General features: G+C 37.0%; 1 protein-coding gene across 2 annotated transcripts in view; it reads left to right on the plus strand.

Moving 5' to 3' along the window:
• Positions 1–14,769, plus strand: part of ACKR2 (atypical chemokine receptor 2) — a 39,641-nt gene that overhangs the window by 16,697 nt on the left and 8,175 nt on the right. The window lies entirely within an intron of this gene.

Consider the following 14,769-nt stretch of genomic DNA (forward strand, 5'->3'; position numbering starts at 1 on the left):
CCAGTGTCACCCCTTGCTTGGGTCATGAACACTTTTTCTCTCTCTGGACTGGCTCGTCACCTCAGCTTGCCTTCCTATGGACTGGTTTGGGTTCCCAGATAAGGACCATCTCCCCAGCTACATCTTAAACTCTCTTGGGATATGAGGAGTAACCTTACTGTGTGAGGGTGGAGAATTACTCACCATTGTGTCTCCTGAGCCCCCACCACTATGTTTCCCAGCTATAAAAAATCATTCAAATTGACGCTATTAACTTTTTTTTAGTTAATATTTTTTCAATTGTGAAGCATTTATTTTTTCTCTTCACTACCTCCCCGTGGCCCTGGAAAAAGGAAAACAACAACAGAACTCTTATTAACAAATAAGCATAGTTAAGCAAAACAGATCCTCATGTTGGCCATGTCCATAAATTTATGTTCATTCAGCATATTAATCTATCACTTCTGTGTCAGGAAGTAGATATCATTCTTCACTACCAGTCCTTCATCCATCATGATCGATCAGAGTTCTTAAGTTTTTAAAAATAGTTCATTTTTCTAATGTTGATATTAAAATATAAATTGTTCTGCTCACTTCACTCTGCATCAGTTCATAAAAGTCTTAGAAGATTTTTTTGTAAATATTGCTTTCTTTTTTTGTTATTAGTATTTTATTTTTTTTCCAATTACGTGTAAAGATAGTTTTCAACATTCATTTTTGTAAGATTTTGAGTTTGAAATTTTTCTCCTTCTCTCCCCCCTCTCCAAGACAGCAAACAATCTGTTATAGGACATATGTGTACAATCATGTTAAACATATTTCCACATTAGTCATATTGTGAAAGAAGAATCAGAACAAAAGGGAAAAACCATGAGAAATAAAAAACAACAAAAAACGTGAAAATAATATGCTTCACTCTGTATTCAGACTCCATAGTTCTTTCTCTGCACGTGGTTAGCATTTTCTATCACAAGTCTTTTGGAATTGTCTTGGATCATTATATTGCTGAGAAGATCATTTTACAGTGCTGCTGTTACTGTGTACAGTATTACAGCTTGTTTAGCCATTCCCCAATTGATGGACATCCCCTCAATTTCCAATTCTTTGCCACCACAAAAAGAGCTGCTATAAATATTTTTGTACATGTGGGTCCTTTTCCCTTTTTTTGTGATCTCTTTAGGATACAGACCTAGTAGTGCTATTGCTGGATCAAAGGGTATGCACAGTTTTACAGTTGTTTGGGCATAGTTCCAAATTGCTCTCCAGAGTGGTTGGATCAGTTCACAACTCCACCAACAAACAATGCATTAGTGTTCCAATTTTCCCACATCTTCTCCAACATTTATCATTTTCCTTTTCTGTCATATTAGCCAGTCTGATAGGTGTGAGATGGTACCTCAGAGTTGTTTTAATTTACATTTCTCTAATCAATAGTAACTTAGACCATTTTTTCATATGGTGATAGATAGCTTTAATTTCTCCATCTGAAAATTGCTTCTTCATATCCTTCGACCAGTAAACATCACTTCCATCCTTTCTTAAGCACATTACATTTATAAACCATAATTTTTCAACCATTCCCTAATTGATGGGCACTCCCTTAGTTTCCAGTTCTTTGCTACTATAAAAAGAACTGTGATAGATGTTTTTGTACAAATGGGTTCTTTTATTCTCTCTCTTAGGTCTTTAGGTTATAAGCTGAGTAATGGTGTCACTGGGTCAAAGAGTATGCACAGTTTAGTAACTTGGGGAGCAAAGTTCTGACTTGCTTTCCAGAATGGCTGGACCAGTTCTGCTCCAGCAATGTATTAATGTTCCTATTTTCCTTCAACCCCTCCAACATTTGCCATTGTCCATTAGCCCTTTATAACTTGGCCCCTTTCTACCTCTCCAGTCTTTTTATCTCTTAATCCCTTCCATGTACTCTGCCATCCAGTGATATCGGTCTCCTTGCTTTTCCTGGCACAGGACTCTTCCATTTCCCAACTCTGGGCATTTTCACTAACTGTCCTCCTCCATGCCTGGAATGCTTTCCCTCTCCTGGATTCTCCTGCTTCCCACAAGTCTCAGCTAAAGTCCCACCTACTACGAGAAGCCTTTCCCAGTCCTTCTTAATCTTAGTGCCTTCGCTCTGCAAGTATACTCAATTTGTCCTGTATATCTGTTGTTTGCACCTAGTTGTTTGCGTGTTGTGTCCTCTGTTAGACGCTGAGCTCCTTTACAAGGACTGTTTTTTTGCTTTTCTTTGTATCCTGAGCACTTAGCACAATACCTGGCATATAGAAAGGACTTAATAGACTGACTTTTTTTTGGGGGGAGGAGGGTCAACTTTTCCAATCTGGTAGGTGTGAGTTAAAACTTCAGAGCTGATTTAATTTACAGTTCTCTTTCAGCAATTTGGAGCACTTTTTTTCATATGGCTGTTGTCAGCTTGGATTTCTTCTCTTGATAACTGCCTGTTCATATCCTTTGACCATTTATAGATTGGGGAATGGTTCTTGAATCAGTTCATGAAGGTGGTGGTTTCAGAGAAGCCTGAGAAGATTTGTATCAACTGGTATCAACTGAAGTGAACAGAACCAGGAGAACAATTTATGTGATAACAATATTGTAAATACTAACACCTTTGAAAGACTTAGGAACTCTGATCCACACAGTGACCAGCCACAATTCCAGAGTCTCATAATGAAGCATGCTGCCCACCTGATAGAGGGGTGATGGACTCAGAGTGCAGACTGAAACATTGTATCAAATGTTTATTGAAAATTTAATCTAATCATTGAACACAGCCAATACAGGAATTTATTTTCCTTGACAATAGGTGCCTGTTATAGGAGTTTTATTTTTCTTTCATTCTCAATGTGGGGAGTAGGAGGAGCTACAAGAAGGTAGGAGGGAAAGGAAGATTTGTATTGATTGAGAAAAAACTGAGTAAGTTTCTTGAATTTCTTGGAAATGAGGCACTTTCATCATAGAAACTGCTACAAAGATTCTTTCTCAGTTAATTGTTCTCCTTCTACCCTTAGCTGCATTGCATTTCTTTGTGCAAAAACTTAAAAAATTTTTATATAATCAAAATTATCCATTTTATCTTTTGTGATCCTCTCTGTTCCCTGTTTGGTCATAAACTCTTCCCGTGTCCGTAGATCTGATTCCTTGTTCCCCTCATTTGTTTATAATGTGACCTTTTATATCTAGGTCATAGCCTTTTAGAGCTTATCTTGGCATATGATGTGAGTCTAAACCTAATTTCTGCTAGACTACTGTTCATTTTTACCAATGGTTTTTGTCAAATAGTATGTCTTTACCCTAGGAGCTGAGGTTTTGGGGTTTATGGAGCACTAGGCTACTAGCTCCATTCACTTCTGTGTGTTGTGTAGCTAATCTGTTCCACTGACCAGCCTCTCAATTTTTAAGCAAACACCAAATTGTTTTGTTGATCCTGTTTTGTAGTAGGGTTAAAGATCTGGTACTGCTAGGCTCCTTCCTTCCCACATTTTTCCACAGCATTTCCCTTAAGATTCTTGACCTCCAGGTGAATTTTGGTATTTTTTTTTCTAGTTATTTCTTGTTACTTTTTTTCCCTAGGGAGGTAGATGGCGTAATGGTTAGAGCACCGGACCTGGAGTCAGGAAGACTCGAGTTCAAATTTGGTCTCAGATACTTGGTAGCTATCTGAGCAAGTCATTTAACCTCTGTCTGCCTCAGTTTCCTCAACTGTAAAATGGGGATATTAATAGCACCTATCTCATAGAGCTGTTTTGAGAATCAAATGAGATGATAATTGTGACACATTTAGCAGTTTTTGGCACATAATAAATTTGGTGCATAATAAATGTTCATACCTTTCTCCCTCTCCCCTAATTCTATGAAATAATCCTTTTGTAGACAGATTGGTATAGCAGTGAAAATGTGAATTAATTTAGCTGGTATTGTTCTATTTATTATTTTGGCTCGGCCTACTTATGAACAATTACTATTTCCTTAATTACTTAGGTCTGTCTTTGCTTATATAAAAAATGTTTTATAGTTGTATTCATAAAGTTCTGTGTGTGTCTTGGCAGACAGGCTTTCAAGTATTTTGTGTGTTTTATAGCTATTTAATTTTTTAAAAATTATTTTTATTTATTTTGTTAAATAGTTCCCAATTATATGTAAAAATTTTTAACAATAATTTAAAAATTTTTTGAGTTCCAAATTCTCTCCCTTCCTATCTCCCCTCACCCTTCATTGGGAAGGCAAGCAATTTGATATTGATTATACATGTGAAGTCATGCAAAACATATTTCCATATACTCATGTTGAAAAAGAAAATGCAAACAAAATAAAATAATGGAAATAAAGAAAGTCTTTAAAAAGTATGCTTCAATTTGCATTCAGAGTTCATCAGTTCTCCCTCTGGAGGTATATAGCATTTTTTATCATGGGTCCTTTGGAACTGTCTTGGTTCATTTCCTTGATCAGAGTAATTAAATCTTCTGCAGTTGATCATCTTTACAATGTTGCTATTGCTCTTACAATGTTGTCCTGGTTCTGCTCACTTCACTTTGCATGAGTTCACATAAGTCTTTCCAGGTTTTTCTGAAACCATCTTGCTCATCACTTTTTCTTTCTTTCTTTCTTTCTTTCGTGGCCGAGGCAATTATGGTTAAGTGACTTGCCAAGAGTCACACAGCTAGTGAGTGTTATGTGTCTGAGGTCAGGTTTGAACTCAGATCATCCTGGCTCCAGGGCTGGTGCTCTGTCCACTACGCCACCACTGAGCCACCTAGCTGCCCCTACTTGTCATTTCTTATAGCACAGTGGTTTTCCATCATAATCATATACCACTACTTATTCAGCCATTCTCCAATTCATGAGCATCTCCTCAATTTCTAATCTCTGCCACCACAAAAAAAGCTGCTACAAAAATTTTTGTACAAATAGGTCCTGTTCCTTTTTCTTTGATTTCCTTGGGATACAAACCTAGTAGTGGTATTGCCGGGTCAAAGTATATGCACAGTTTTATAGTCTTTTGGGTATAGTTCTAAAATGTTCTCCAGAATAGTTGGACTAGTTTTCAACTCCACCAACAATGCATTAGTGTCCCAATTTTCCTCATCCCCTCCAACATTTATCATTTTCCTTTTCTGTCATGTTAGCCAATCTGATAGGTGTGAGGTAGTACCTGAGAGTTGTTTTAATTTGTATTTCTCTAATCAGTGCTGATTTAGAGCATTTTTTCATATGACTATTGATAGTTTTGATACTTGCATCTGAAAACTTCCTGTTTATATCTTTTGACCATTTATAAATTGGGGAATGGCTCTTATTTTTGTAAATTTGGCTCACTTCCCTATATATGTGAGAAATGAGGCCTTTATCAGAGAAAGTTGTGAAAAATTTTCCCCCAGTTTCCTATTTTCCTTCTAATTTTGTCTGCCTTAGTTTTGTTTGTGGAAAAACTTTTTAATTTCAAGTAATCAAAATTATTTATTTTACTTCTCATAATCTTCTCTATCTTTTCTTGGGTCATAAAATCTTCCCTTATTCATAGACTTGATGGGTACATTTTCCCATGCTCCTCTAATTTACCTATGATATCACCCTTTATGTCTAAATCATTGATCAATTTTGACCTTATCTTGGCATATGGTGTGAGATGTTGATCTATACCTAGTTTCTGCCAAACTGCTTTCCAGTTTTTTCAGCAATTTTTGTCAAATGTTAAATTCTTATCCCTAAAACTTGGATCTTTGGGTTTATGAACCACTAGATTACTATGGTCATTTACTACTGTGTATTATATACTTATTCTATTCCACTGGTCTACCACTCTATTTCTTAGCCAGTACCAGATTGTTTTGATGGTTACTGTTTTGTAAAATAGTTTGAAATCTGAAACTACTAGACCATCTTCCTTCACAGTTTTTTTTATTGATTCCTTTAATATTTTTGACCTTTTGTTCTTCCAGATGAATTTTGTTACTATTTTTTTCTAGCTCTATAAAATAATTCTTTGGTAGTTTGATTGGTATAGCACTGAATAAGTAGATTAATTTAGGTAGAATTGTCATTTTTGTTTTATTGGCTCAGCTTGCCGATGAGCAATTACTATTTCTCCAATTGTTTAGATCTGTCTTTATTTGTATAAAACATGTATTGTAATTGTGTTCATATAATCCTTGGTTTTATCTTGGCAGGTAGACTCCCAAGTATTTTATGTTGTCTGTAGGGGCAGCTAGGTGGCACAGTGGTTAGAACATTGGGCTTGGAATCAGGAAGATTTATCTTCATAAGCTCAGATTTGGCCTCAGACACTTAGCGACTGTATGACCCTAGGAAAGTCACTTAACCCTGTTTGTCTCAGTTTCCCCATCTGTAACATGAACTGGAGAAGGAAATTGCAAACCACACCAGTATCTTTGCCCGGAAAACCCCAAATGGGGTCTTAAAGAGTCAGACACAGATGAACAACAATATTGTCTGCAGTTATTTTAAATGGAATTATCTGCTGTGGGGTTTTGTTGGTAGTACATAGAAATGTTGATGATTTATGTGGGTTTATTTTATATCCTGCAACTTAGCTGAAGTTGTTAATTGTTTCAATTATTTTTAAGTTGATTCTCTAGGGTTCTGTAAGTAAACCATCATATCATCTGCAAAGAGTGGTAGTTTTGTTTCCTCATTGCCTGTTTTTATTTCTTCAATTTCTTTTTCTTCTCTTAAAACAGCTAGATGTCAAGACCATATATGCATCATAGAAGGAATTTGGTAGGATCTTTTTTTTTTGCCATTTTTTAAAAACAGTTTGTGCAATGTTGGGATTAATTGTTCTGGGAATATTTTGTAAGAGTCTCTTGTATATCTATCTACCTGGTCTTGGGTTTTCTCCTTTGAGAATCCATTTAATGCTTGTTCAGTTTCTTTTTCTGAGATTGGGTTGTTCAAGTTTTCTATTTCTTGTCCTGTTAATTGGGTATTTTCTATTTGTGTACCTTCATTTTATTCAGTTTTATTGGCATATAGTTGAGCAAAATAATTTCTGATGATACATTTTATTTCTTTTTCGTTTGTTGCAAATTCTCCTTTACTTTTGATACTAGCAATTTGGTTTTGCTCTTCTTTTTAATCAAATTGTCTAATTACTCTATTTTTTTTAAAAATTCCTAGTTTTATTAATTAATTTAATAGGGTTTTTTGTTTTCAATTTTATCCTTTTGCTTGATTTTTCAAGATTTCTTCTCTATTTTGGTGTTTAACTGGATTTTCTAATTTGTTGGTTTTTTAGTTTTTTGCCCAATTTGTTGATCTCTTTTTCTCTCTTTTGCTGATGAAAGTGTCTGGAGATATACTTTTCCCCTTAAAACTGCTTTGCCTTCATCTAAAAAAATTTGGAATATTTTCTCATTGTTGTTATTTCAATAAATTATTTATTATTTCTCTGATTCATCATTTGATCTACTAATTCCTTAGGGTTAAGTTATTTAGTCACCAGTTACTTTGTAAAAGATATTCTTCGATGTCTTTTGTTGAATGCAATTTTAAATGTGGGATGTGTTTATATTAAAGAATGTGTTTAATATTACTGATTTTCTGCATTTGTTCATGAAGTTTTGTGCCCAAATACATGGTCAGTTTTTGCTAAGGCTCCATGTATTAGCTGAGAAACATGCATGTTCCTTTCTATTCTAATTCTGTAATGACAAAAGTTCTATTATTTCTAACTTTTATAAAATTCTGTTCAGATTCTTGACTTCTTTCTTATTTTTGTTGTTGTTATTAAATATGTTTAGCCTTTAAGGGGATACATTGAAAGCACATACATACGCTATTATAATTTTACTGTTTTTCTCTGTAACTCATCTAACTCTTCCTTTAAGTATTTAGATGCTATGCCTTTCAGCATAGATGTGCTAAGTATCAAAATGAATTCAGTATTTTCAGCCAAATTTTATCTTGTCATTTAGCCTGTTTTTACTCTTGCCTTTTCTGAGATTATGATTGTTACACCTGCTTTTTTTTAGTTCAGTTGCATACTGCTCCGACCACTTATTTTAGCTCTCTGTGAGTCTTTATGTCTCAAAAATGTTTTATGTAAACAGTATATTATGGGATTCTGCTTTCTAATCCATTCTGCTATCCTCTTCCATGTTATGGGTGAATTCATCCCACTCATATTCACAATTATGATCATTAATTGTGTTTCTTTCCCAGTCCTGTTCTTTATTTTTACTTTTTTCCTTTTTTTGCTCCCTGTTCCCACTTTATCACTTGTTTTTATCCTTTCTTTCTCTCCTTTTAAACACCTCTTTATAATCCCCCCATCTCTGAGCTTATAGTTTGTTTTGCTTATAACTAATCTCTCCCTGAATCTATCCTCCTTTTTACTCCCTTTTTCTTCTCTCTGTTCTCTCCTATTTCCCTGTTGAGTTGAATGTATTTCTATGTCAGATTTTTTGTGTGTATATCTATATTTGACCAATTCCAAATCTTTGTGTGTGTATTTGACAAATTCCAATGAAATCAAGGTTCCAGTCCAAGCACCTCTTTTTCTTAGAACAAAGCACAATGCTCAGTAAAACTTCTTAGGTTGGTTCTTTGGGCAATGCAGAAAATGCCAGCCAGTTCTTTATTCCGTAGGATGCTGCATTTTAATTAGTTTTAGGACTCTTAAAGCAACTAGAAAGCCTGTCTTTTCCCTTCTGTTTCTTGCTGTCTAACCAGAGATGACAGTAGAAAACAGCCAGTTCTGAAAGATTTCTCTATCAAGCTCTAGGTGGCAGCAGAAGGCAATAAGATGAATTCAGCTCCCTCCAGTGAACAGTAGCCTTTCTCTAGTCGGTACAGCAGCTGAAGCCTTCTGTCACCTGACTTTCCTGTATTCTTAACTCCTTCCTACTGTCTAATAAGCTCAGTGCCTTACAGTTATTTGATTCCTCTACTGGCATCTTCCCCTCTTTCGGTGGCTCAAGTAAAAGCCTGCTGGTGCTCAGTCACCTTTCTTTTAGTTACAAAACCAACTGTCCTTATTTAATCTTGCGTAGTCTACAGTTATGTTACTCACCACTTTGTGAATTTTAACATCTCAAGCTCTACAAAAATTTTCAAAAATTTTTTAAAGGCTTATACAAAGCATAAAAAGATAAACAGGAAATAGAAATCATAAGGGGCCTAATAAGATTGAACTGTGTACATTTCTACATGGGAAGATGATACTTGTAATTCATAAGAACTTTCTCATTATTAGGGCAGGTAGAAGGATTATATATAGACAGAAGGTGTGAGTTGAATATGAAGGGATGATATCTAAAAAAAATAAAATGAAGGGGGGAGAGAGGATTGTACTGGGAGAAAGAGAAAAGGAAAGGTAGTATGGGGCAAATTATCTTACACAAAAGAGGCAAGAAAAAGTTTTTGCAGTGGAGGGGAAGATGGGGGGAGGTGAGCGAGTGAGTGAATCTTACTCTCATCGGAATTGGCTCAAAGAGGGAATGGCATACACACTCAATTGAGTTTAGAAGTCTATTTTACCATATAGGAAAATAGGAGGGGAAGAGGATAACAGAAAGGGCGGGATGTGACAGAAGAGAGGGCAGATTGGGCAGGGAATGTAGTCAGAAGCAAAACACTTTTGAGGAGGGAGTAAATGGGGTAATAGTATACAGTTAGCAATTGTAACTGTGAAAAAAAAATTTAGAAGCAAATTTTTCTGATAAAGGCCTGATTTCTCAAACATATAGAGAACTGAGTCAAATTTATAAAAATAAGAGCTTTTTCCCCATTGATAAATGATCAAAAGATATGAACAGTTTTCAGATGGAGTAATCAAAGCAATGCTCTGAGTCACTATTGATTGGAGAAATGCAAATTAAAACAATTCTGAGGTACTACCTCATACCTATTAGATTGGCTAATAGGACAGAAAAGGAAAATGACAAATGTTAGCGGGAATGTGGGGAAAATGAGACATTAATGCACTGTTGGTGGACTTGTGAACTGATTCAGCCATTCTGTAGAGCAATTTGGAACTATGCCCAAAGGTCTATAAAACCATGCTTACCCTTTGACCTAGAAATATCACTACTAGGTCAGTATCCAAAAAGAGATAAAAAAAAAAAAAAAGGAAAAGGACCTATATGTACAAAAATATTTATTTATTTAGGCTGGGCAAAGGGGTAAGTGACTTGCCCAGGATCACATAGCCAGTAAGTGCTATGTGTTTGAGGCCAAATTTGAACTCAGGTCTTCCTGACTCGAGGGCCAGTGCTCTATGCACTGCACCACCTAGCTTCCCCCCCGTACAAAAATATTTATAGCAGCTCTTTTCTGGTGTCAAAGAATTGGAAATTGAGGGGATACCCATCAATTGGGAAATGAACAAGTTGTGGTATATAATATTAATGGAGTACTATTATGCTATAAGAAATGATGAGCAGGATGCTCTCAGAAAAACCTTGGAAAGACTTACAGAAGCTGATGCAAAGTGACATACGTACTGTGTACAAAGTGACGGCAATATTGTAAGATGATCAGCTGTGAATGACTTAGCTATTCTCAGCAATACTAAAGGTGTCTGAATACAGGTTGAAGCATACTTTTTTACTTTATTTTTCTTGAGTTTTATTTGTGTTTTCTTTCACAACGTGACTAATATGGCAATATGTTTTATATGACTACACATGTATAACTTATATTGAATTGCTTGCTTTCTCAATAAGGGGTTTGGGGAGAGAGGAAGGGAGAGAATTTGGAACTCAGAGCTTTAAAAGTGTTAAAAATGTTTTTTACATGCAACTAGGGAAAAATAAAATACTAAGCAAACAAACAAATGAACTTATGGACCACAGTCAGGTCCCTGCAGCCTTTCTCTGTCCTCAAACAGGGCCTCTTTGTATTTGGTCCTCCTACCAATTGGCCTGTCCCCACATTTTTAATCTGAAAATTATAACTGTTAACACTTGAATTTCATTGGGGGGGGGGTTTCTATCAACAAGTTATTCTCTTCCTCTTTTCACAACCAAACTGTTCACCTACAAAAGGGGCAAGTTGCTTTAACTCTTTTTCATCACCCAACAGTTCATTTTCTGCCCCTTTCAACAGACATCTTATGTATGAAAGGAGCAGTCCCTTACACAAAGATGAAAAAGACTTACCATTTCTGTAAAGCTTTTGGGTTTACAAAGGTCCTTTCTCACAACTGTGAGTTAGGTAGTACAAAGATTTTTGTTCGCATTTCACAAAGAAAAAAGCTGGAAGCTGAGATTGAGCTCCTGCTCTGAGTTTGGGGTCTGAGCCACACCACTGCTGCTGCTGGCTTCTGAATACCCTCCTTTCTCAGCACTGCCCAGGGCCTTCCTATCTGGGGAGAACTAGGAGAACATTGTACACAGTAACAGCCACAGTGTGTGATGACTAACTTCGATAGACTTAGCCCTTCTCAGCAATACAAGGATCTAAGACAACTCCAAAAGACTCATGATGGAAAATGCTATCCACATCCAGAGAAAGAACTATGGAGTCTGAATGCAGATTGAAGCATACTGTTTGCTCTTTTTTCTTTTTTTTGTTTGTTTCTTCTTTCTCGTGGTTTTTCCCATTGTTTCTAATTCTTCTTTACAACATGACTAATGTGAAAATAGGTTCAATAAAAAAAAATCTCAATTAAGACTAAAAATTAAAGGTATAGGACACAAGAATGGGGTGGGAGGGGATGCTACATCTGAAGGTCTCCTTTCTTCTTAGCCATGAAATAATAAATCTGAATCTGTTATAAAACTGAGTAGGAGTCTCATATAATTTTCAGCAAAATTTCTAAGTTCAAAATACACACCAATTCAAAAATTATTCCTAAATTGATTCCTACTTCACTTTAATTTTCAAAACTCCCAAGTAAAATTTCAGACACTTCCTTACAAGTTTATTTTTCTCTTGTCAATCCAATCCTTACACTTCCAAACTTGATCAGAGAAGTAAAGGGAAAAGACAGCTCTCTTTTGAAAGCTCAGAGTTTCCCAGAGTGGTTAACAGGGGTACACACAATTACATTCACATAGGCTCTGAGAACCACACAGGCACAGAGAAACAAGTGAAAAGGGGGCTTCAGGAAAAGGCTAGTTTGATTTTAAACAGAGATGACATTAACAAAAAGAACACAGTTTAGTCCAGGGATGGGGAACCTGTGGCCTTAAGGTCACATGTGGCCTTCAAAGGCTGAGGACCTAGAGGGCAATGTGTGACTTTGAGGCTGAATGTTCCCCATCCCAGGCCATCACCCTGCTGAACTCTCTGCTAAGCAGGTATTTGAAAAGCAAACAGAAGAACATATCAACAAACACAGGGCTGATAACCGACGGGACCCTACTCTTAGTTTGGGTTACTGTCTCCAGTCACATGTACAGAAATACATATACTATATTTAACATGTCACAAAAATGGAACAAGGGCTGCAGCTATCTTAAAAATAACTTAATGTGTGTATTCAAGAAAGTCCTTTTTTAGGTCAAATTCTGGGATACAGACATATGCATATATGCATGGCTAACATAGAAATTATTGAGCTTCTCCCTTGGGTCCTTCACATCATCTGAGAGACTCTGTTTTGGTTTTCATTTTTCTTCTTTTGAGATTCCAATTGGCTTAATCCTTCATGGAGGAGAAATATTTTAGATTTAGCCTCCTTTTAAATTTTGAATTTTTTTGTAATGTTTTCTTGAAGGGATGAAAGCCTAGATTCGGCTTCCCTCTTAATGATTTCTAACAACCATTGGTTAAATGAGTCCCACTCAGGGTGTTTGGTTTTTGACCTTGCTTTATTGAGGGACATTTTTAAGTAACTAGTTTTATCTCTATCAAATAAACCCCACTGGGGACAGCAGTTTTGGGGATCAGATTTGTCAATGACTGCCAGTGTTCCTAAAACTTACAAATATCCAAGCCATACCGTGAAGCCATCTGACCAGCTGCAGTTCCTTTTAGGGGGCCAGGTGAAGTAGACCTCAAATTGATTGCCTATGGGTCTTTACCAGTTCTCAATTAAAGAGGTAACTCAACTGAAAATGATGGGAGTCTGGATTCAAGTGTGATTAGGTGCTTACTGGTCCAACGAGGCATAGGGATTGGGCATGTCAAACCCAGAAAATAAATGACCAAAGAGCCACAGAGGTTATGCAACAACTGTTAAACTCTGAAAAATAAAATAAAATAAAATAAAAACAAAGAGCTAACAATGGTTATAAGCAAAAAGCATTATTCCATTGGAGGAGAGAAACTAGACACATATGCCAGGGTCTGCTTTTAGGACCAGGCAGAACCAAAGCAGCAAGGCTAAGCTTTGATACACATAGTCATGGCTAGACAAAGAGCCAGACAGTGAGGTGTAGCCATAGCAATGAGAGGGTTAAAGCAAAAAAGAGACAAGTTTGCCTAGTGGAAAAAGTCTATTCATAGCAGGACTTAATGACCAGAACATGGTTCCTGCAGGTGCTCGTCTGAGCTCAGAGACTACTGGGGGCTGGCTTGAGCCAATTCTGTGATTTAGCTGCAGCAGAGTTCTGCCAGAGGGTGAGTGCAAAGGATTGTTGTTATGCCAACCTCAGGGCACAGCTTGCTTGCTGGGCCTTAACTCTGGAAAATAGGGTATCTCCTAATATTAAGAAAAGAGAGGAGTGAAAAGAGAGGGGTGGTCTTGGCATGAGGATCCTGACAGGCACAAGGGGTTAGTGCTGGTACCAGAGCATCCAGAAGCTCACTTCTGGGACCATGGAAGACATAATCGTCAATGAATCCAACCAGTGCTGCCACCATTTAATGTCAAGTCCTGAAATAAATCAAACTCATGAGTGGAGGAATAAAGCATCTTTAATCAAAATAACAGGGTGGCAAATCTGTTATTCGGAGGGAAGAGGGAGGAGGTCACATTAAGTAGCACCAGATGCCAGCTGCCCTTGGCAATCCGAGCAAGGCAAACACACTCATTCTGGTTAATTTACCCTTCATGATCTAGCTTGCCATGAATCTCAATGAAGAGGACAAAGACATTAAGAGCTGAGATCCAGCTCAAGCTAGGTTCCTTTACAAGGTAAGATCCTAGGGTGGGAACTCAGGGTGTAGTTTAGTTCAACCTAATGAAAAGTAAATCTCTTAAGAGTAAGAATACAAGGACATCACTGAAATGCCGACATTACTAGCATCATTAAGAGGGGATTGCAGGTAATGCTACCTTTGGTATTGGCAATTTTTCTGTCATTATAGTAACACTCTTTCTGTCAGCACCTACTATGTCCCCACGGTGGTACTTGCCAAGTATTAAAAGATGAGGCAACTTCTGCTGTCCTTGGCGGAAGATACAGCATGTAAACAGAAGGTGCTCATTCATGATCATTAAAGGAAGGAGAGAGCCCTAATAATTAAGGGAATCAAGAAAGATCTCTTACAAGACACGGCATGCAAGCTGAGACCTAAAAGAAGTCGGAGAAGAGGTGGAGGCAAAGAAGTGCATTGCATCCGTGAAGATGATGTCACACTTGAAGAAAGGAGGGAAATGGAAAGCCACATTTGCATAATAGCAGGTAGAGCCGTTTGGCTAGCAGGAGAAGGAATGTGAAATATGCCTGGCAGCGTAGGCCAGTGCTAAATCCTGAAGGGTCTTACAGAGCACTCTGAGGACAGAGTTTTTTTGGTTTTTTGTTTTGTTTTGTTTTACAATGAGAGGCCAGAAGGAAGCATGGAATGTTCTTGAGCAGTGGAATGACATGGTCAGACTTGGGCTTTGGGAAGATTCTTTTGGCGGCAGTGTGGAGGAAAGACGGG

This window comes from Phascolarctos cinereus, unplaced genomic scaffold (genome assembly GCF_003287225.1).
Source record: "Phascolarctos cinereus isolate Bilbo 61053 unplaced genomic scaffold, phaCin_HiC Scaffold_4;HRSCAF=312, whole genome shotgun sequence".
Taxonomy (NCBI): domain Eukaryota; kingdom Metazoa; phylum Chordata; class Mammalia; order Diprotodontia; family Phascolarctidae; genus Phascolarctos; species Phascolarctos cinereus.